The sequence below is a fragment of the Lipophrys pholis genome (genome assembly GCF_963383615.2).
Source record: "Lipophrys pholis genome assembly, chromosome: 6".
Lineage (NCBI taxonomy): Eukaryota > Metazoa > Chordata > Actinopteri > Blenniiformes > Blenniidae > Lipophrys > Lipophrys pholis.
The window spans coordinates 22723040-22746785 of NC_137629.1; the positions used below are offsets into that span (position 1 = coordinate 22723040).

The 23746-nt window shown below is 41.4% G+C and overlaps 1 protein-coding gene across 1 annotated transcript in view; it reads left to right on the forward strand.

Annotated features, from left to right (window-relative positions):
- Positions 1 to 2062: 2062 nt before the first annotated feature.
- Positions 2063 to 23746, forward strand: part of nlgn3a (neuroligin 3a) — a gene marked incomplete at both ends in the record, with an annotated part of 124101 nt that continues 102417 nt past the window's right edge. Inside the window, one exon of the mRNA XM_080466087.1 lies at positions 2063 to 2422. The remainder of the gene's footprint in view (positions 2423 to 23746) is intronic.

Sequence of the window (23746 nt, forward strand, 5' to 3'; positions counted from 1 at the left end):
CCAAGGCGAGAGGTCAGTGATGCAGCAGTGAAAGGAAAGCGATCTTATTGCTCGTGAAGCATCAAAGCAGCTGTGAGGGTGAATTTGTGAAAACATGCATGCTGCAAAAATGATGTGCGATGAGAAGTGACAGGCTTCTTTTTCATCACATTTGTCTGAAAAAATTTTTTTTTTAAAAAACATCTTTCAGGCAATTTGGTAAATAATGCTCAGCGTCATTTATTACATTAGTAGATGTACCCAAATTCAAAATAATGAAATAGAGGCTGCCGATTGAGGGTTTTTGTTTTTGACATCTCACAGTATTTTAAATCAAGATACATAATTAAAAAATGATATAACCTTGACATTTGTCTTTTTAAATTTTGTCGTGCCTCATGAGATGTTGATTATAATTTGATATTTTATTCCCAATGAGACACAAACAACCCATCAGATGTGCAACGAAAGCATTTGATCATTTATTGTAAAACTCGACCTCATTTGAATTTGATTGCAGCAACAAATATCATTTTAAAACAAGGATACGATGAGTAAATACAACCGGAGGAGCTATTAAAAACATTAAAAGTATAAATGAAGCATTTCCAAGAGGTTTGGCCTCCTCAACACAAGTGGATAACTAATCTGTGACATGCTGTGTCTAAAAATGGAACAATTGCAGAAAAATGTTCCTCAATGTAGAATTATAAAGGTTTTAAATATTGCAGCATCTAAGCGTGCAATATCAGCAATAGAGACAGAGACCCAGCAATAATGTCTCTGTGAAAGAGACAAGGCTGCAGGTCAGAACTGGATGCTCATCATCCTCAGGAGGCACTGCATTAGGTACAGTCATGACAAAGTGGATATTACTTCATGAGGTCAGAAACCAAAGAAAAGTGGCTGTGAAGCAACTTCACAGTACTAATCAAAACTTCATGTTCCTTTTAGAAAACATGGATGCAATGTCCTGCAACTAAAGCAGAGGGGGACGATCCAACTTGAAATCAATGGACAGTCCAAGAGCCGAAGGTAAGAGGTCGCATTAATATCTATGGCGTGTGGGTCGTGTGCACATCGCCATCAAAGCTGTGATATTACTGGCCAGGCCTCCTCCAGTTCAAATTAGGCTGTGTGCAGCCTTTGAACTAAAATGAGTTTGACATCCGTGCCCTACAGGTAATTCTTTTAAGTGAGAAATGCCAGATCAACCGCAAAATAACTGCAATTATTATTAGGCTTCGAAACAGCTTATTCAGCATTTGAGGAACTCACCTCCTCTTTAGTCATGATTTTCCTCCATCCTCATGTACTTCCTCTTACCGTCTCTTTATGGTTTATCATCTTAATAAATAACTCGTCCTTACACGAATTTAATCATTATTAAAATTGTGTGCGCTTGTGTGTGTCAGTGGTGTAGTGTTTAGCTCCGTCACAGTGAGAAGTCCCGGGTTCGAGTCCAGGTTGGACTGTGCATGTTTGGTTACTCCGGGTTCCTCCCACAATCTGCCCTTGGGAGAGAATGCGATTGATGAACTGGGGTCTTGTCCAGAGTGCACTTTTCTTTCACCAGTACTCCGATGCAAACGGCTCGATCCTCACAGCCCCCCCCCCCCCCCCGAGGGTTGGATGAAGATGAAGATGGATAGATGGATGGATTATCTCGTGCAAAAGCTAAAGCAGGACTATTAATAGTTTAAAAAAAAACAAACAAAAACATCACACAGTAAAGCAAACCTAAAGCAGAGGCAACAGTAGATACAAATACAAATGCCTGTTCACCGGTGAGCTGCAGTAAATGGGAGGATGTGATGCCCTTTTTTTTTTTTCTTTTTTTCTTTCATTATTTGTTGCGAGGCTCGGTGGAGTGGCTCATCAGTGAAATATGGAGGGAAAAACAGGCGTGTTTTTGATGAGCTGTCAAAGAAGGCTGAGCAGAAGGGCATCGCGTAGTTGGGAGGCATAAATCGTCTGCTCCTTTTCATGTATGATGCGTGTGCCCTTGGTTACCTAGTAACTCTCCTCTCCATCTCCAACCGGCGCTCCCGAATATGGACACGGGTCCGCGCGGCGCGCTCCCGACGAGCTCGCGTTGAGCCCGAAGAGTCAAAGGCAGGCGAGAGCGTCCAAACGCACCCGGACCAGGAGAGGAGCTTCCCCCGCAGGAAACAAGGAAAGAAAAAAGAAGAGACAAACAAAAGAAAATATATGTGTGAAACCGTGGGAGAGACGCGCTAAAATGACGGGGGAGTGAGGATAATGAGAGCCGCTATCGCTTCACAGGAAGGTCAGTCCCGAAAAACATCCCAGCAGTGCGCAGACTACACGGATATTTGGAGTACGAACAGGCGACGGAGCCGACCGCAAGTGAAGACCCCGAAACTGTGACATATTTTATTCCCACGAACGGTATGGGGGGATTTACATCTCGACAAGGCAGGTGAGTCATTTGATGATACTTGGTGAGCAACTGGAGGGGGATCTTCAGGCTGTCTGCGCTGGTAGGGGGGGGGTGGGGGGTGGGGGGTGGAGAAGGGGGGTAACCGAACATCGGGATACTTTAAAAATAACACGACTTGGGCTTTGGTTGTTTTTCTTGAAAATATAAAGACTGGTATTGTTGCAATGACGCGCAAACGCAGGACTGTGACATCTCACTGAGCACGCACACTTTCCACAAGAAATAAAATAAAATAAAAGACGCATATGGATTTTGTGTGTGTGTGTGTGTGTGTGTGTGCGTGTGACTTGAACGGACCACCTCGAGTCGGTTTGGACGACGATAACTGCGCGTGTGTGTGTGTCTGTGTTACCCCCCAACACGGACCTCGTAGCACTGCACCGAAGACGTCAGTGCAGAAAACAGACGCTCGTGATAAATGTTCGGAGCACTTGTTACTTGGGTATGAAGACGTCTCGTGCGTATGATGGAGCGGTGATGCGCAAAGCTCCTCTGTCACTGCGCTCCGTGCGTTACCGATGAAATAACCCCGATCGCTCGCGTTTTGCGTGAGAAAAAAGAAAAGAAAAAGAAAAGAACCACGTAAACTTTCCCATTCGCCCAACATATATCGAATCGCTTGAGTTACATTAAAATGTGATGCAGATCTGCCACGAGTGCAGGAAGCTATATTCATCCATTTCAACAGCTGGATGATCTGACACACACATACGTGGGGATCCCCAATTCCCTGTTCGTTTCAACTTTTATCCCTCATGAATAGCTTCTTTTTTCTTTTTTTAAATTGAGGATAGATGACCAACTGGTGGTCAACGTCACAAAAATGCCACCATGTCCAACACGTGGCCTTTTTTTAATGGGCTATTTAACAAAGAATGAGAGCAGCTAACTGGGTGGATGCAATTTAAGCTTATTGAATCTTAAATATATACATTTACATGGCTTCCACTTAAAATGTGTTTTATAATATTTAAGGAATGATCACAATTTGGATTGGGTTCAAATGTGGTTAAGTGACCAGCTTAGAATTCATGCAGGCACCAGTTGCCCTTGTCTGCTATAGAGGTTCATGGGTAAATGTGCTCACCGTGTATTCTTATTGTATTGCAATTTATTGTGAGATTGCAGTTTACTAAAGAAAAAGACCCTCTTAACGTTCATTCTGATGCTGTTAGAGCTGCGTTGAGCTGTAGTGATCAATACTCTCGCTTCACAGCAAGGTTTGAGTCCAGGCTTGAGGACTTTTAATTTGTGGAGTTTGCATGTTCTTCTCCCATGTGCACGCATAGTTTTTGCCCAGGCACTCTGGTTTCCTCCCACAGTCTGAAGACGGTACTTATAGGTTAAACTGGTAGGTGTGTGTGGTTGTGAGTTTCTCTTTGTTTGCCATGTGATTGACTTGCATCCTATCCAGGGTGTAAGCTTCCCCTTTGCCTGTTGTAAGATACGATCAGCTCCACCACCACCACCACCACCACCACCACCACCCCCAAAAAAAGAACAAAGAAAAAAAAAAAGAACAAAGAAAGAAGAATCAATCCAAAACAATCATTTGAAAAGAGAAATGGAAAATATTACAGAATTAAGAACCCTGGACAGAACAGTGTTGTAGAAGTTCAGTGGATTGATGGTTATTATACAATGTAAATGTCTCTTTCTTTGTAAATTCTTTAAGCTGAGGAAACCATCTGCACCAATTACCTTTGAAGAGGAGTACATGGAGTGAATAGGCCTCGTGTGTCTACTTTCTCACAATCGGAAATTCCTGGACACATGGCGTACATTAAGAATGAAATGGTCTTATTGTATTCAATGGTAGAGAGAATAATTAACCGAAAGAGTTGAATTCCAAAGAGGGAAGAGGGAGGGAAAATGTCAAGCAAGAGTTGTCATGGTGATTAGTTGAATAAGCAACGTGTCCCTGAAACCTAAGCATTTAGGAAATGATCCAGGCTTTCATTTGGCAAGCACGCCACAGTATTGATGAAAGGAGGCCTTAATGGGTAATAATAACGGAGACACGTCTTTTTTTTTTGTTGTTGCCACCATTTAAAACCCACCGTAAGAAATTTGATTTATACTCTTTGGATTTAGTTTTTTTGATTTGAAGGAAAATTGCGTTCATTAATATTATATGCCGCTCCTCAATATCATGTGAAGGATTATACTTGGTGCTGCTGCTGCTGCGGTTGCTTGTGAATTCTCTCTCTCAGGCCCTTCCGTGTTTGTATTCCAGTACAGCAAAGTACAATTTTTTCAGCTGTCTGGTGTTTTAATATCCAATCTTCACTCTTTTTCAGATTTAATTTTTTCCTGGGAGGTACTTGTGCTGTGTTACAATCATGGCAGCTTAATTTACAACAAAAACAGCCTTCGGTTTCAGCTGTTGGGAGAGTAATTACAGAGAACGCCGCTCGCTGAATGTGTTCATTTGCTCGGCAGATTACACGGGAAGGGTTGGGCCATCAGAAAGTGGTCAACGTGTGATCACTGATAGGCGAACGCTCCGAAACACACACTCAGTCACTCACAGGCAGATTTCAAAGTGCAGCTCTGAGTCTGTTGTTTCCTCAGAGTCTCAGAACAACTCAAGAAAAGCTCCATGAGACTCTGTGTCTGCTGCAAAGGTCAGCGAGGCTTCGTCCCGACCTAATGTGAATACACCTGAGTACGTCTTGGCCTGACTTAACATGGATGAGCCACTCATTGGTCTCCGGCCTGGGAGGCCTCCTCGTCTTTAGCCTTCAGTTTCTTATTCTGCGTGCTCTCGTTATTGCTCCCACATCCAGACGCACGGACAGAGGTGTGTGAGCCTCTGCTCCTCTGTGCATACGCAGAGGAGTGTCGTTGCACATATGAGGAGGGCCGCGGAAGGTTATTTGTGTTTTCTAATATTCTTCATTGTGTTTGACGTGTTGTCTTGCAGCAGCAGGAGCCGGAGCGGAATAATTTCCCAAATGGATACCTCTGACCTTCTGCAAAAGTGTCCTCTCACCACCTAGCCCAAATCCCGTCATTGTTCTAAGACTGTTTTCACAACTTCGCAACGTCACAGGCGCAAAAAGAAACAGGCAGCTGTGAAGTTTGTGACTTTAAAGCAAATGAGTTTGCCGCACACTTCCAAGAAACCAAAAGCAAAAGCCTTGGCTCGCTCATAAAGGCACAAAGTGTAGAAATGTCTACCCATGCAGCATACGGTTTACGGACTTCCTTTAAACCATTACTTCTTATATTAGTCGAGGAGAAGAGACTCTTTTAGAGAAAGAATTCAGTCTTGACATTATTACCACTTAAAATGTAAATGATTCAGTGTCCTTTAGGTTTTTAATTGCGCAGCACAATGGCCGTGGTGCTGTGAGCTCGGAAAACCAATGAGGCGAAGAGCAGCAAAATCTTCTAAAACCAAGTCAAACTGTGTATCACCAACAGAGCTCTCTCATTGCCCTGCGCAGACATGGGTGTACAGTGACTAATTAAGGAGGATCAACTTGTCTCTTCATATTTGCACAGGAGGATGCGCTTTCATCGTCATTAAATCACACCTTTTGTGACGGAACAGCTGAGAAACGTCCTTCGAATATCACTTGAAACATGTGGCACCTCTCCTGATGTACTGGTGTCATGACGATTTTAAACATGAATGAGACATGTCTGGTAAATTTGTAGAAAGATGAAAGAGTCTTTGTTTGACGAACAAAACAGTTTTGGCCTGGGGCACTGAGATACGCCTCAAGTCTACTGCACATAACATATTTAACAGCGATATTACATTGTTCATGGCCCAAAAAACATCTCCCCTGACTAACAGGTTTCCCTGCCAAGGACCAATGTCTGCTTAGTAAACAAGATTCTTTTGGACATCGCCGTTCTAACTACAAAGCAGATGTCACACAGTATGTCTCCACTCACTGTCTGCCAGAAGTTATCTTCTTATTAATTATTTATTAATTAGACAATTTACACTCGACAACACACAGGCCGAGGACAGAGCCTACGGAGTTTGAATGAGGGCTCTATCCATACAGGCGACGGCAGCGCAGAGCTATTTTTGATTGTTTTCTTTTTTAACGGGAGACTTTTTAAAAATGCATCACACGGAGAAAGACAGTGAGCGTAGCGGTTGGGAGACAGTCATGATAGGGAGAGAGCATCTCTTATGCAAAGCTGTACTTTAGTCTTACATAAGCTTAATTTTGGGATAAAGCTTGGTTAATTTCATTTTACATGCGGCACGCGAACAACATCACTGACCTTTTTTTGTTGTGACACATAAGAATCAATCCACTGACACGGTGGAGGCCTGTTTGTTACGTCTCAGTGCCTTTTACCCCAAGAAACTGTCGCCGTTATTTGCAGGCTGTGTCTGTGATTTGCATGCTGTGATATCATCCGCTTCCTACTTGCATATACAGTATATGCGCAGCCTTTTAAATCTCAGATGTGTTTGTAGATTTCTGCAGTTGAGCACTTCCCGGTCTCAGAAAGTCGACATGTGAGGCTCATTTACATTTGAGAATATCTGCCAAAAGTGTTTGGGAAGGAGTCTGAAACGAATAAAGGAGCTGTCGCTCTCTCCTCGCGTCGCAACGGATGGGGATGAAGTTGAGCCTGTTTTGTTTTTAAAAAGTTCAACCTAATCTGAATGAATTAAATTGCATTTTATTTTACTTAATCCATCCTGGAAACGCGAGGAACAAGTGACAGGGAGTCAACACCGTCTAATCCCTGGGATGAATGTTACTGTCCAGGTAAAGTTGATTTGGCAGAGTGTGGCTTTCGCCTGTCAATTCCTCAGCTTCTTATCCAACTAAGCGATCACTAAGCCCCTTTCTCTCCTCATTTTCCTAACATGGAGTGAGCATTGTGTGGGTCTGGCAGGACACAGAAGCGAGGGGCCGTCTAACTCATGGGGTAAATTAGTGGAGATAAGGCCTGAGTCAGTACCTCTAGCCTCCCATAGATCCCCGGGGGCAGGCTCTTAAGGAGCTTAGTAAAAGCCTGTCGTATGAAGACATGACATGGAGCTGGCTAAATGGGCGACGTTGGAGTGTCTTCCATCAACCTAATATTCATATATGGGTCACTGTCGTTCAGGCTTTAATCCCATTCAATTTATTCATCCTGGGTTATTAATTCAGAGTTTTAAGAAAAACACAGCAACATATGTGAGAAAGGTGAGCGAGGGTTTATTAGTGAGGCTTTGGTACAGCTTTGCACCAAACTGACACAACACTTAGGCCTACTCATAAGCCCATGTTGTGTAAGACTATGAGTCTGTGCCATCAAATCAATAATGAATGCTGGTTTACCCGTAGTAAAAGAACAAGGAAGAGCTCCTCCAGAGTCACTGGGTCACATACACTAGGGAAACAATTAAAGGCTTCTTTGCGCTTCACAGTGCTGCAGCTTTTTTTTTTTTCTTCTTCTTCTTCTTTTTCTTCTTTTTTCTTTTTTTTTTTCATCTGCACACATTTCCCTTAATTTTTCTCCAGGGTCCAGCAGCATGTCTGTTCCGCTGTTGAGAAATTACAGACGCCGGCCACAAAGTCTTTCCCAGCCTGAAATACAAAAGGCCGTGTCACGGCTTGTGATATATGTGGAGCCATGTGAAGTGGAAAGCACAGTGACGGATAGGACACCAGTCTTGCGGGTGTGTGTTAACCTCATAATGCTGACAGATTACAGATTTAAATATTTTAAATCTCGCCGAGCACATGCTGCTAGTGATGAAGAGAGTGGAAATGACTGCGGTAATGCAAGAGATTAATAGAGATCCTCTCCCTCTCTTGCTCTCTTGCACCCACACAGGCCCACTCAAACACACAAACTTTGCACAGCTACTGGTGGGCCATCATGTACTCAGAGACCCCTGTTCTACAAGCATTCCCTTGTCTTCAGTTTACAGTTGGTGTAAGCTCTTTTCTTTACTCTTGCCATCATCCTATTGGTGTATTTCACTTTATGCATAAACGCACATAACTCTTACCCTGGCAAAAGCATATTTTTTTATTATGCTTCCGATTTAGCCACATCAATGTTGATATTGAGTCAAGCATCAATGTCACACTGCATTTTTATTTTTTTTTAAGACAAGTTGTAAATAATGTAGAAGGCTTTATTTACTTTATATTCCACATAAATCTATTTGAGGCAGGCGAGACGCTACACATTCCGTCCTGCATTTCTGATACCGCACAGAGTGTTTTGGGTAAGGATGTGAGTTGTTCAAAGCTGTAGCTGACTGATGTGTTGCATTTTGCCTTTTTTTTTTTTTTTTGCTGTTTTAGTGACTCAGGAAACTGGAGACCAACTGAATATTATGTGTGGGCTTTTGGTGTGTCCCTCTGCACATTACATTGTTCACACAGGTTTTGAGTCAGTGATGTGAATCATGTCTTTGTGCAAAATATTTTGTCAGTCCATAAGAATGATTAGTCATGTTTTTCTAATACATTTTCCTCATTAATTTAACAGTTAACTCGCTTATGATTAGAATATCTTGATTTGTTTTGACTTTGTTGCTGTAGAATTGTCAAAAAAAAAACGAACATCCAACTTTTTTGGTGGATTACTAGTAACAAATGTGTGACATGCAGGTGCACCTTGTCTGTGATTGGACGATCATACTGAGAGGGACTAATGTAATTATAGCATATCCTGCTTTCTGGTACTTTTTCTTATAAATGGTCTAGAGCTATAGTTATGAAAAGAATACATACACTCGTGTGTGCGCGAGTGGGTGCATGCTTGTGTGCTTATGTGTGTGTATCAGACACTATATATCCCTTCAGTGCACTGTGATTTTATTCTTTGGCCCAAATCTAAAGAATTAGAGAACAGACCGCAGATGGGCTTGAAAACATGCATGTAATTTATGTATAATTGCAGAATATAAGCTCCACCTCGGGTCATTAAAACCCCCTTATTCCCCAAAACAGCACAGAGGATATGTCCTTGGTGTCTTCAGTTGTAGCTCTGCCTCCGCCTTTCCCTGTGCTCACATTTCCTCCCACATTCCACATTCAAATCAGGTTGACTGGAGACTCTTGCCTGTAGGTGTGAATGTGAACGAGTGAGCTGTCTGTGTGTTTGCCTTTTGATGGGTCTCCGCTGTGTGCTAGTTTAGTCTTAGCATCCAGGAGCATTTTCTGAGAATAAATGAATAAAACTGCATTTGAATCGGTGTATAGTAAGCAACCAAAGATAATCAGATTCCTCACCTCGTGCAGCATTTTACAGTGTGGAAGCTTTTTAAATTTGTCTTAATGACATTGTAAACCCTCTCCCTTAATAGGATAGTGCCTACTTTGGGGCTGGTTTATTTTGGTGCTTACATGTGGACCTGCTCCTGATTGACTATTTATATCGCATGCCAGCTTGGCAATGGTTCCTTTTAGCCTTTGAGGACAGAGAATTTCCTCCATCAAGCTCGGGACCCATCTGTGCCCATATTACTCCCAAAAGAAGCCATCCTCCACAATTATAACTTTCTTGCAATGATACGATCATCATGCCATCACTCCGTGTAAGAGCAGCTTCCAGGAAATTGACTTGATATTAATCTGACAAAATTACCAAGAAAGGAAATTAGACTTGGGAATTTTCTCTGCCATTGATTGTGTTTTAAAGGCAAGATGCTGCGCACTTCTACTGCCACTCGGAGTTTGAATAATGCAACATTTAGACTCGTTTAAAGAAACACTATTCTTTTTTTCACCCAAAAGTCTGTCTAAATTAAGAAAATTGAAAAAGTTTATTTGACTTAATGTATTCTCTTTCATTTGCCGCGGCTTATCACAATGATACGGATTCAGATTCACCTGAAAATCTGGGTCATTACAGAAATAGCCTCATGACTTGCTCTCCCAAGGTGGCAGCACTGATGAATTGGTGGCTGTAGGTCACTATGACAAGACTTTGACTGGAAGGTTGTGGGGGCACACGCAAGATGTTTTGATGTTGTATTTTTTATCTCGACCAAGTTTTGTTTCTGGGGAGTTTGCTGATGTAGGCGAGAACATAACATCAGAGGGATCCTCTAGGCGATTTCCTGATCCTTTAAGTAGCACAGATTTGAGTGATTTTTGCAAAAAATGCCCCAAATTATGTATTCCAAAAGCCCATAATCTCATATTATTTGTAGAATGCCTTAACTATGTGGGATGCTGTACTGGTGTGACATTTAATTGCATTTTCATGAGTTGCTGAGTGAGAACTCGATAAGTCACACCTGTAGTTTTTACCTCTTGTGTCGTTGCAACAGCAAAATAGATGTGCGGGGGGAAAAAAGACTCCCAAGTTTCTCTTGTAGTCCCTTTACCCACTGTGAATTTCAACCGGGTTTAAGTACAGGTGTTGAATGACATAATAGTGGTGGGCAGTTCAGTCCTGAAGCTGAAGAGTGAAATGATACTGTTGGATAGAAATGGCTCTCTGAAAGTAGCACGAATGGAGAGGGGATCAGTGAGGATAAGAGCAAGGACAGAGGGAAGAGGTGAGATTGAAAAGAAACAAGAGGAAAATGGCTGGGGTGGAGAAAGGTAAGCCTTGATAAGCCTTTTGACAAGTGAGCTCTGGGTTGAAGAAAACCAGTCAAACAAAAATCTGCCAAGTTTGTTTTATTCATGCTGTGGACCACAGCCTTCCTATCCATTTTTTACACCAAAACACAAACAACAAGTGGAATACAAATGCCGCTGGATTGTATCCTGCCGGGTTTTTGTTTTTTTCTCTCTCCCTGTACTCCTTCTTTCATGTGAAGATTGTTGATTGAGGCAGATCTTCATGCCATGTTGAAAATTACTTAATGATTCAACATTTTCTGACACCCCAGAATTCTCATCTCTTATTCTCTTTAATCACATCCTCTTTGAATCCAAACCTGCTTCACAAAAATTTCATGCGTTGAAAATCCTGCACAAGCCTCAACTCCCAAGCAAACAGTGACAATAGGCATTTGATGCTGAAGCTTTTGGGTAGCGGGGCGCCACATAATGTGTTAACCAATGGGTTGTCGAATGGAGTTAGTAGCGAGTGCTGCTTAGGAATAACAATTTACGAAGCAGGATATTGAATTTAGTGCCTCTTTTTGATTTGTATGACCAAGCTGTCTCCTTAGCTTGCTTATGAAATTATTCAAATGAAGGAGTTTTGTGTGTTTCAAAGACCAAAAGGTATCAGAACACGGGGCAACTGCCAAACCGCTACACGTTTTACACTGCTGGCTGTTGGAAAGAACAAAACAACAACAACAAAAAAATCTAAAGGGCAGTCATGAGGCAGCGAACACACGCTCACATTTGCACGTTGCACCCGAAGACTCCTCAGGGTTGATTCTAATGATACCCATGTGATTTATACAGCAGAACCACCATCAGTGTGGGGAAAAAAAAGAGGGAGAGAGAGAGAATCCAGAACTGACCTAATAAGCCACATCTTCTCCTTTGTTTCCCACAGTGCTTTTTGAAAGAAGCACGAATGAGGAAATCTTATCACAAAAGATGTCGGAAATGTGACATATTTCCTCGGGGATACTCTTGCTTTGTGTCTCTGTGGCCCATTTTTCCTTCATATTGATGCTTTGCTGCACACAGATGACAAACAGATGGATCATATATGAAGCTCTTTCTAGTCAAAGCCATTAGCAAAGGTCCCAAGAAGTGAGCGCGAGAGCGGGACACTCTCCACTGAAGAAACATTCACTCTTTGCGTTTAATCGTTCGGCTCAGTGTGAGCAGACTTGTCAAATTCAGTTAAGTGAGGATCCTCAGTTTCCCTTTTAATCTGGAACCCGCACCCATACCCATGCGACAAAAAAACTAAAAAATACTGGTAAAGATAAAAAGCAACCACAACAGCAGAGCATGGATATAGTGGTAATTTGGCTCATAGAGGATATTTATAATCTTGGGGCACCAGGGCTGACTCAAACCCAACTCAAAGCTGCTGTTGCAGAGAGAGGCCCAAGGACAGTAGCAAATTTTCCAAATCCCTGGTAGACACAGAAAGTTAAGACAAGCAGTGTTGCAATAAAACAAAGCCCAACCCATTTATCTGAGCATCCCACACAACCCCTGGCCCAGATTTATAGCCCATGGCAACCACAGCTACCAAATCTTCTGGCAGCCGCCGCATCAGATATTGATAGGAAGGACGAGAATCCCACCAAGGAATTCTGAGCTGGAGGGGTAACTCTCCAAAACATGAGCCGGTCCATGAACTGTTTGGAATTGCACTCCAAACGAATATGGCAATAACTCTTATGTACTATAATCACATTGTAAATTGAGACAACTTGTCATTGATTTTTGCTCATTTTTGATTTTTGCAAGTATTTTCTGCAATGTGGCATTAAGAGTTTATGGATTGTTTGACAAAGCCATGTCTTTGATGAGCATTTGTACCCTCCGGAGACAGAACAGAGGCACTATTTCCATTATGAGCAAAAGGCCTGTTTGAAAACAAATAAAAACGGGCCTCCTCTCATCATTAGATCTAAAGCGCTTAATCCTGTGCAGAGGCGGCTCTCCTCTTCTGCTGAAATCCTTTTTTTTTCTGTATCCATCACATATGGATTTCCCCTCCTGTAGGATTCCTGCATACGAAGTTGCCAAAGCTAACCTCTGGAGGTACGTGCGGGGCAATTATAACCACCGTGCAGATATTGGGTTGATCCCACAGGTGCTCAGGCAGATATTTTCTAGAATTATTTCAGAGAGGAAAAAAAAAGTGAGTCATTACTTCAGTGGTGAAAGACGTCACAGGGATGGAAAAGAGCATTTTTTGTAATAACGAATGCCTTTGTTCCTGAGAAGTTTAAGCACTGCAGTTTTGTGCTGTCATACAGGCGAGCTTTGAATAAAAGGTGGATTTTATTCCTGCTGAGTGAAAATTTCCTCTCGATTTATCACGCCATTGTTTTTAACGTCAGCTCATAAAACACGAAAAAGGACAATACAAATCACACACACACACACACACACACACACACACACACACACACACACACACACACACACACACACACACACACACACACACACACACACACACACACACACACACACACACACACACACACACACACACACACACACACACACACACGCCACAGATATCACCTACCCGAACCAGTATTTATGCCAGCCAAAGTTTACTGGTAAATACTGGTAATATGTGACTTGTCACTTTGTCTCCGAGTGCTGCTCTTTTTAATGTTCATGAAATTTGCAGGAAGGTCTTGTAGTCACATGAAATTTTACAGCAGGCACGGCGTCACTTTCATTGTTGTGCTCCTCACAGAATAGGCTCCAAGGCTCCTCAGCTACAAAACAACAATGGCCTCGTTGTTCAGTCTCCTCTACATTCATGCCTGGTAAAAGGAACATAAAACCGCCTTCCCTTTGTGAGTCCCTGCTAGTTACACTAGTATTCGGCGCAGTTCAGGCACAGAGAAATAGTTTTCAAAGTGTCACCGTTTAAGGGCATGGTTTGGATGTCAGCAGTGAAATGAATAAATAATGTGCCCTCAAGTCTCATTTGATGTAGCGGGATCTGATCTGATATGACTTTTCACTCAAGCTCGCTTCGCATCCATGTTAGAGGAAAATCTTTTCTTTTTCTTCAGGTTGCTAATGAAGCATGGAACGGGAGGAGTATTTGTTGTTGTTCTGACAAAGAAATTAACAAGTTTGAATAGGAGGAGATAATAGAGATTGCCAAATAACAGATTAATGGAGTGTGTTTGTGAGTGTAGATGTGTGATCAAGGCTTCACAGTATGAGTGCCACTACTGTATCCACAGTATACGTTGTCATTGCTTTGGGCTTCTTTGGTGCAAAGTAGGCACGGAATAGGAAGAAAGACTCAAAAAGGAGCTCGTGATGTGTGTTGTGTGCAGTTTTTGAGGAAGTGCAGACGACCCGAGGCCAAATTTGCCTGCAGTGTTTGGACATGGCCTACTTCTAAGCGTGCAGTCATTAATGTGGTCTTCTGCTCAGCTTAAAGTACACAAATGGGATTTTAATTCACACTCAGAGTTCAATATGCAGAGTGCCCGTTCTGTCTTTTCATCCTATTAAAGCCAGCACTAGTTTACAGTAGTATGCATCAGATGGAGAGAGAATCTCATGGATGTCAGAAATCGGTGACATCCTGTGTTTGATGCTTCACAACCTTGAATACTCTCAGGGAGCCGCAGCGTCTGAGGACATGCACGTGTTTGGTACCGTAGTGGTCTACTCTCATAGACTTTGTAGTACCTGTGTGTGTTTGACTAATGTCCTGTAGGAGACACTCTAAGTGCAACGTCTAGGACTGAGGCGTCAGCAGTAATATCAGGGCAACCTCTCCTCTCCTCTGTGTCCACCAGCATGGGGGATAATACAGCATTATAACCTATGAATTATAGCCATACGGTTATCTCAATGTCAGGGCGCATAGACGTGTCTCTGGTACCACTATGGCATCAGTGAGAAATTAGGATTAATGAGATGTGTGTATCTTTGTGTGCACTGTCTTGAACCCTCGGGATCAACTTAAGACAAGTTTATTGAATGACGCTGTATTGAATTAAGATGCCACATGTGTCACAGACTGTTGTAAGCTTATAAGATGGGTGCTCCTGATTGATCTGAAGCCCGCTGTGTTATCGTAAATCCAGGTCTGACTGTGTATTCTTTCTATCGCAGTAAATGGATCTGTGCATTTTCCAAAGATGAGAACGGAGACCAACCAGTACGACAACAAAGGATGCATTACCTAATAGATTTGGCAGAAATACAGAGTTCAGGGTGGTCTGATAAAGCTGGGTTACAGTACTTTAATCAATCACTAGGAACACGAGCCAATTTCGGAAGAAGCCTGACTTTCAAGATAGGCTTTCAGACAGGATTAGAAATAGTGTACGGAGAGTAAACATATCTGCCAGGGCGAGCCTAAAGGACTGTTGTCAGAGGACAATGTTCCTTCCTCCAAGTGTGATATTGAGGCATGACTCTGCCTTCAACACCCCACCAAGCAGCCCCACCCCTCTCTCGTATTTGAGGAGTAACATCCTGTTTCGGCTGCCTCGTTCCTCAGATACACTTGTTTTCTTTCCAGATACAGATGAGTATTAGCAACGAGACAGCGACGGTCGCCTCGGTTGTTCATTCTCTCCCCATCAGGAAAGGGCACTGTCATTTGAAATATCCCTCAGAGCTCATTATCATCTGGATTCTCCAAAGTGACTAATAATATCCAGACTGTCATTGTGAACATGCAATGAGCAGAGTAGGACAGCTGCTTTTCCAAAGAGACAACTGGGAGGCATACACTGGTGAGGAAACCTGCTCTCTTTCCTTCTCCCTGCTTTTTCTATTGTCTTTTTGATTAACCATTCTACATCCACCAGGTTTGTCCTACAATTTAATTTTCTATTAGAATGTTTTAGAAGGTTTAGATAACTCTGGTTAAAATTGTCCAACAAGCACGACCATCCATGCCATGCAACATAAAAACACATACAGACTGTATTTTTTTTATCTTTTAATTTTTTGGGACCGTGGAAACATACAAACTTGGCACAGAATGATCGCCCACCCCAGACTCGAACTCCAGATATTCTCGCAGTGAAGCAAGAATAATAAGTAAACCACTGGCCCTCAGGTTTATAATCTCCTGAAAAGAAAATACAACCCCTACTGCAGCTCCCGCTTCATGCCTATAGCCTTTGTAGGATCAATGGGGGAAGCAGCCAGAGGCTGTGATGGTGCTGGATAAGAAGATGGTCCAACTGTGGTGATTGATATCTCCTCACTAATCCCTCTTCATCTCCTCTAAATCCACCTGGTAGTGGCTCTGAATGAGCCTTTAATGGGATGAATTAAGCTATACTGCAAATCTTATTTACAGGTTAACATTTATGAAATAGAAGAGCTTCTGTTGGACTGAGTGAAGCAAGCTGGCTGATATTTTTGCAGGTTCTAATTTGATTTCTTTGGTTTTCTTTATGCCAAGTACAATGCATTCACTTCAGATATTAATTCATTTTCAACACCGAGATTTCCCCGAAACGCCAAAGACTGGATATCAAATGGCTCCTCTGAATGCTCTGAGTACTATTAATTTCTTAAACAGCATTTTATTAATGGCTGATGGAGGCCATGCGGGGCAATATGAGTTTGTTTGGTCTTTGTTTACACTGAAGATGAAGGTCACCCCCTCATTAGTGCAGCAGCATCTTTTTTGATGTTGTGATATACATAGTAATCAAGTGGGGCTCGCATCGCTGTTTACTGTTGACCTTTAGTTAAAAGCACATCACTGTCGGGTTGCTTCAAAACTTAATTATGCCCCCATAAAACTCCTGGCATCATGTACACTGGACAGACCTCATTTAATCTGCTGTCATTAGGCTACAGTAACCCTTTGCTCCCACTGTATATAGAGCAAACACTGCCATGCCCATGGATCCATTATTGTTTAGATATATATTTTTGTCAAAAAAAAAAGCAAAAAAGCTATGCTGTGGGTTTTGCTGTGTCAAGCGCACTCGTGTACAGCTCAGCTTTCAGCTTTGTATTCAGGATTTCTGCTTGTCACACAACAATACTCCTTGGCGCCTCTCACTTCTCTCCAACTACCAGGCATTTGCATGTCAATAACATTATTCTACCACTGTGCTTTTGGCATTTGTAAATGCTCCACGAGGAAGCCAAGTAGTCAAGGCCTTTGAAAGGAAACATCAGAATAATGTGTTGTGCATTGCTGCATTCATTAGCACATTATTTTCTCTTAATTCATCTTTGCTTAATCGATCATCAGTCACAATTAGGGTCCCTCGAAGATGTATGATTGAGAACTGATTCAAAAATACATCCACCATTACAGCATGTGCCTCAAGGGAGCAGCTATTGCTCAAACGCTGCACATGATGCAGTGGAGTTATGTTTCAGAAACTACACGTTGAGATGCTTATAGATTTAAATAATTCAATTAATTTATGTTCTTACAGTGAGTTTAGAGTCCTAAAACCATATTTTACTGGAACGTGGAATATCCCTCAGTTTGCACATTGCTGCAGCAAAATTCTAAGGCACTTTATGCATTATTAGCTCATTAATTTCAGAGGCAGCATCGAGATCATCTCTCAGCTCCGTACGTGTATGATTCTGTAAGCTCGCACACCGAATAAAAAAGCTGATCTTTTAATTTTCCCTGAGAGCTGCAGCCTACTTACCTTAATTTTGAAGCTCTTATTTAGCTTATTAGGCCATGAAGAAAAATAATTTTCCCAGCATAGTACTTACACTATATGTTGTCCCTGCCAGCGTGCGGGTCTCACAATGTGGTAGATGCGTTCCGGCCTTCGTCCTTTTGTAAAATAATAAATTGATCGTATATTCTCGTGGACATGTTGATCTGAATTTAGAATCTGTCTGCAGAAAACATAATTCAAAATGCAGCGGATAAAAGTGGTGAATTACATGTTCTCAGTGCAAAGGCATCATCTGCTTCTTCAAACATTGCACCGTTAAGTGTTTTCCCCTGGATGATCAGCCCTTCAGAGGCATAGCATTATATGGCTCCTCAAGACACTGTTTGTGTTTGTGTTTCTTTAATGGCTGGTTTGTGGGTGTATAAGACATCTTCAAGATTTTCTTTTTCTTCATTTCAATGTCCAGTAAATTACAGACATTTCTGCAGTGTGTATGACTCAGAGAAACCCAGTTTCCCACCTTTTCCTGCCCGGTGGAGCTTTTTTGTTTTGTTTTCGTGCAGTTGCTTCTCATCAGTCTAATTTTTACTAAATGCATATCTATATTTCATGTGGTTTGTATTGACCCACAGTCAAAGAGTCAATACCAGCCAATAGCCACTGGGGCTAATCCATCTAAGATTTTATAATGTCGAGTCAATAAACGTGCAACCCTGATTGAGAGAGATCAACTCCCTGCTGTAATTACCAGGCAGACCTCAATTAACTCACAGCAAACCCTCTGTTCAACTCTATATGTTTGTTAAGTGTTAATAGCTGCTAAATGAAAAATGTTTCCCCATCCCATCCACTGAGCCCCCCCACTGATTCAGTTGGATCAATGTTTAATGCACTGCACACTCCTGGAGACATTACTTAAAGTTGCACGTAATAAGCATTCAGTGCGCAGTTTAAACTGGAAATAACCGATTTTCCTCAGTAGATTCCGTCATTAATCCCTATAACTGTAATCAATCAATGTGACCGTACGTGTGTTTTTTTCTCCGGGAATAACTGACATCGCGCTCCACGATAGCAGTGATCAGACCAAAGAGAACTGCTGCAGGAGTATTACACAGCAATTCACAATTCAAGTGATTGTCATAAACTTTGATTTGCTTTCTATATGTGGTGCCATGCCAGTACTGTTCAGGTTCCTTTGCACTTGCTTGAATTTTATTAGGGAAGAATCCCACTTGGCTAAAAAGAAAAAAAAGAAAAATCCATCCTCCTTTTCACTGCAAGGCAGAAATTGATGTTTGTTAGGGTTAGGGTGAGGACTGATTCAGCCAGCCAGTTTATTTTAGAAAATAAGGATGAGTGTGTGTGATATGTAACAATGTGTTATCCTTTAAAAAGTTTCTAACTGTTTTAATGTATGACCTGTGCTCTACTGTGGAACAAAACGACTGTTATTACGACACACACACACACACACACACACACACACACACACACACACACACACACACACACACACACACACGACCCACAGGCACACACACATATCAGCACAACGGGTTGAGTTATGATTGGTAAAACCAAAAAACAGGAAGCCATTGGGTGAGCTTATGCCTTTACTGAACGCCTGAATTCCCTCCTCTGGTTACTGATTCTCAGCATTTGGCCTTATAAGTCATAATCTGTAATATCAATTCACCATTAATTGAATATAATCATCTTGCATGCTGTTGCTATTGCTAAACTAGAATAAATATGTGTACCTCGGTGCACTAAAAAGGCCATGTTGCCTGGACATTCCTAGTTATTTCCCCGGATTCTAAATGTGAACAATTAGGTGTGCTATTCAAAGATACTACCCATCGTATGAAGTCTTTTACAGGTTATTTCAACTTAGTTGCTGCATATTAATTTCAAACAATGCCCTTGGGTCCTAAGCCTGGACTCTAAAACCTAACTCCGACAGTAACAAGTGCACGTCGACATAGAGGGTCGCAGTCGTTAACAGAGGTGGTTAACATTATGCAGTTCAGGCTCTAGGCCACTGTTCTGAACTGCAGAACAGATTGGGCGGTTTTCCGCCCAATTGGGCTATTTTTGTTTACGTCAGGCGGGGGAAAAATACTTTGGCCTGGTGATTAAAATTTGGGCTGCTTTTGTCCACATTTGGCGAGTTTTTATTATTGTGAAAACAGCTCTCTCTCTCTCTCTCTCTCTCTCTCTCTCTCTCTCTCTCTCTCTCTCTCTCTCTCTCTCTCTCTCTCTCTCTCTCTCTCTCTCTCTCTCTCTTTAATAAATAAATAGCCTAAATAAATAAATAATTGAGTATAGCTTAAATGATTTGATCCATCCATGTATTAGCTCAGTTGACCTGGCTTCCAGTGACTGTAAATAGTTCTTCAAGTTCTCAACATTGTTGAAGTTAATGGAAAGACGCTGATTCTGCGTAAAGGTAAGACGATATTTATGTCACATTAGCTTAAGTACACCGTGGCTGATTTTGGTAACTGCAGCCCACTTACTCTATGGCATTTGCTCGTTGAATTAAAAATTCAATCAGCTTTCTGTGCGGCCAGGTCGTTGTGCGTCTTTCAGCACCACAGGTGTGGAAAGCGGCGAGGAGAAAATAAAAGAAGGGAGAGGGAGGGAGGGAGGGAGATGCGCTCTGTATGTGTGTAATTTTGTTTTGTTTTAAATTGTTTTGCATGTAGTCCTCATACAGGTCATTTGTGATGTAAATAACGAAATATATGAGGCCTACACGGCTTAAAAGTGCACATTTTTATGTGCAGTTGGCGTTATTACTAATCAGGGCCTGGCACCAGGATGCCAGAGGTTCATTTTGAAATTTGTGTAGTCTATGGTTGTTTTACTGCGCTCTTGTTGGTTGCAAGTTGCAAAAACCTATTTATCTACCATTTGTATGTGGTTATTTGATGCAGATATGAAGCTCTGGGTGTGTTTTCTTTTGCACGTGTTGTGGTTTTGCGGGTTTGCACGGGTGTCTGGCAACTTCGTGGTTTGGGCTGGTTTTTTATTGGAATGGGCGTGTTCTAAGACGTGATTGGGCTGGAAACTGTCAATCTGATCTGGCAACACCGGCTGGAGATCTGGTTCAGGCCCGATCTAACTTTGCTGGTTGACAGCTGCCATGTTATACGTGCTGTCCTCACAGTGAAAGAGATGAGAGGGAGCTGCTTGAAATATCTGCGGAATTATCCTCGGTATGCTCGAGTGTATCCTCTTCAGGAATTCAATCATGTTTCACATGTGTTCACCTAGTCCAATCAAATGGGTTTTCACGCCACATATGTTGGCAGACTCCACCAACAGAAACACAACATTCAAAAAAGTATTGGTTTTACTGATGCATACATGTAAAGTCACATTCAGATGATCACTGATACTTGACTAAAATATGCTGCACAATAAAAAATTCTGGTCTTCATCATACAAGCCTACTTGTCCACCCCACTGAGCCAAAACTGGCCCTGAAGCCACAATTGGACACAAAAGACAAAATTGAAGTATTTTGGATGTATTTCCTGGACATTGCATGGATGCCTTGTCCAGAACGCCAATGAAAAAAAAAAAGTGAATCAAATCTACATTAACATGCACAAAATATCCTCTGAAATACGTTGACACACATCAACAAACCAATAATTCACACCAAACACACATGACCATCAGAATTTGGAAAAGAAAAAGGTCCAGTCCTCAGCACCATCATATACAACACAGTGGTGAATAATAATAATACAGTTTATTGACGTTACCTTCAGACAGAAGCCACCACAGACCTGGATCAACTTCCTGTTGCTGCTCCTCAGAGTCCCACAGCATATTTTTCTGAGGTGAAAAATCTGTATGATTTTAAAGTGACGTTTAAGACTAGCGCCGCCACACTTCAATGGTGACGACAAGAATTGCACGCAGGCGAGAAACTTTATTAAAGTGAAAGAGTGATGATTCAACCTCATGCATACATATACATAAATAAAAATAGTCTACTTTTACACATGACCATGACAAAACTGAAAACAAACAAAAAACAAAAAGGAAATGCATGAGAAAAAACTGTATTTTACCAGTATTTTAGAGACCACCCCAAAATTTCACAAATCATGTTTTAAGGGGGGCTTGTGTCTCATTAAGGGGGGCTCAGCCCCCCCTGACCCACCCTGAACTTGTGACTGCTGCTGATTGACTGTTTCACTTTGTTGGCTCGACGTGTCAGCCATATTGGACCAGGCAACAGTGATTGGTGGACATATTAAATACAAGGGTAATGGAGGTTTTCCTGGATAAAGACGTGATTATAATCCACAACACGTTTCAATTCAGTAAGTTATTTTTATATGTATAAAAAAAAAAGGTTTATACTGAAGGGCAATAAGATAAAAATTGTCATGCCGCCCACTGAGTCTTTATTACAGATAAATTCAGCATGAGATGATTGGCCAAAAAGAAACAATTTGCAAACTATCTTTAACTATTTGCAAATTTAGAGCAACACTGAGGTTTGCTGCTCTATTAGTTATTGAACAGAACAATTTATGGATGTGTTCCAACACAAATACTTAAAAAAAAACCTCCCTAAGTTCAGTGTTTATATTAATGTAGTTCATCACATCAACAGTGTCATACAATACAAAATTAATTCTGGAAAAAACACAATATAAATACTGAACACATATGTAGAATAGTTGTGTGAGATGAGTTGCAGTAAAGTACTACAAGTAATAGTTGTTTGATCATAGTCTCAAATTCTAACACCATATTAATACAATTAAGTAGTAGTACATAAATTCTTATCAGCATTTTCATAACATATAACACTTAGATAAATAATTTTCCTTCTAAGTTGTGAAAAAGATTATTTGGTTTGTTTAAAAAATATTGTAATAATGTCAACAACAAATATTGTATAAATGTATGACAAACACGAGCATGTGCTGCAAAGGTCAGCCCGCTGCATTATATTTCCATACATCTCCATACAGGATATTTCTATCCTATATAGAGTGTTTTGCAGGTAATTAAAGTGAATGGCTTGACTGAAAAAAAAAAAAAAAAAAAAAAGCGAATATCTGATTTACATACCGAAGATGCACACTCCACAATTACCTCCAATTGAACTACCGATGTGGCATCCATCCATTCATGTCTTTGATTACCACAGTTACCATCGTTCGCTTATTATATTTCTTGTTTTTCCATAGTTACCGTAAACACAGAGAGCAGGGTGATGTCAGAGCAGTGGCCACAGATCCAAAGTACCACGATTCTCAGTATTCTCATCGTTTACCAACCACTCATTGCCTGGATTGGTGGATCAAAGATCTTGAAAACAATGAATTCATTTCTCTTTTAAATATTTATTCGGATATCAGGATGAAAGATATGAACTGACCAAACAATGACATCTCTGTCTTGAAGCTAATATTTAACCACAATCACCATAATCTCAGTTGCATAAAGGCATCTTGATCTAATAAAAAATATGGTGTGCAAGAGATTAAGTAAAACATGTTATATAAACAAAATCATAAGACCGATTAGCTTTGTTTTCGTTGTTTCTGAAAAGTTGATGAGGGCCATCCCCGCGCTCTGCTCTTCCGTTAGCAGTGCTTTGGAGCCGTGTTGGCAGGGTGATAGAAATTGCTCACTGAACACTTTGTCAGGAGAACGGATGCCACCCTGCAAACGGCATCTGTGGGCGCTCGGATAATGAGTATGCTATGTGTAAATCCTTAATGTGTTTACATACGGCTAGATTAGAGACGGACCCAATACTTGCCCCTGCGGTTTCTCAAAGAATCCCTGTGGGCTACTTGAGTGATTAGCCACTTTGAGTTTTTTATTTATTTTTTTTTTTGTTCTGTAGGAGTGTCTAGTGGGACTCTGCAGTGGATCAATAGGAGTTAGGATGATGAACTGTTGTGGAAATTTCTTTATTTATCATTTTTTGAAAGTAAGCTCCTCGGTTATTTTCCATCTAATTGAGTCAGTGAGCTTTGATGAATATCTCTGTGCCCCTACACATTATTTTCTATATCGCCTTGCTTCTCAAACTGTATATGACACTCAAAGGCATGCGC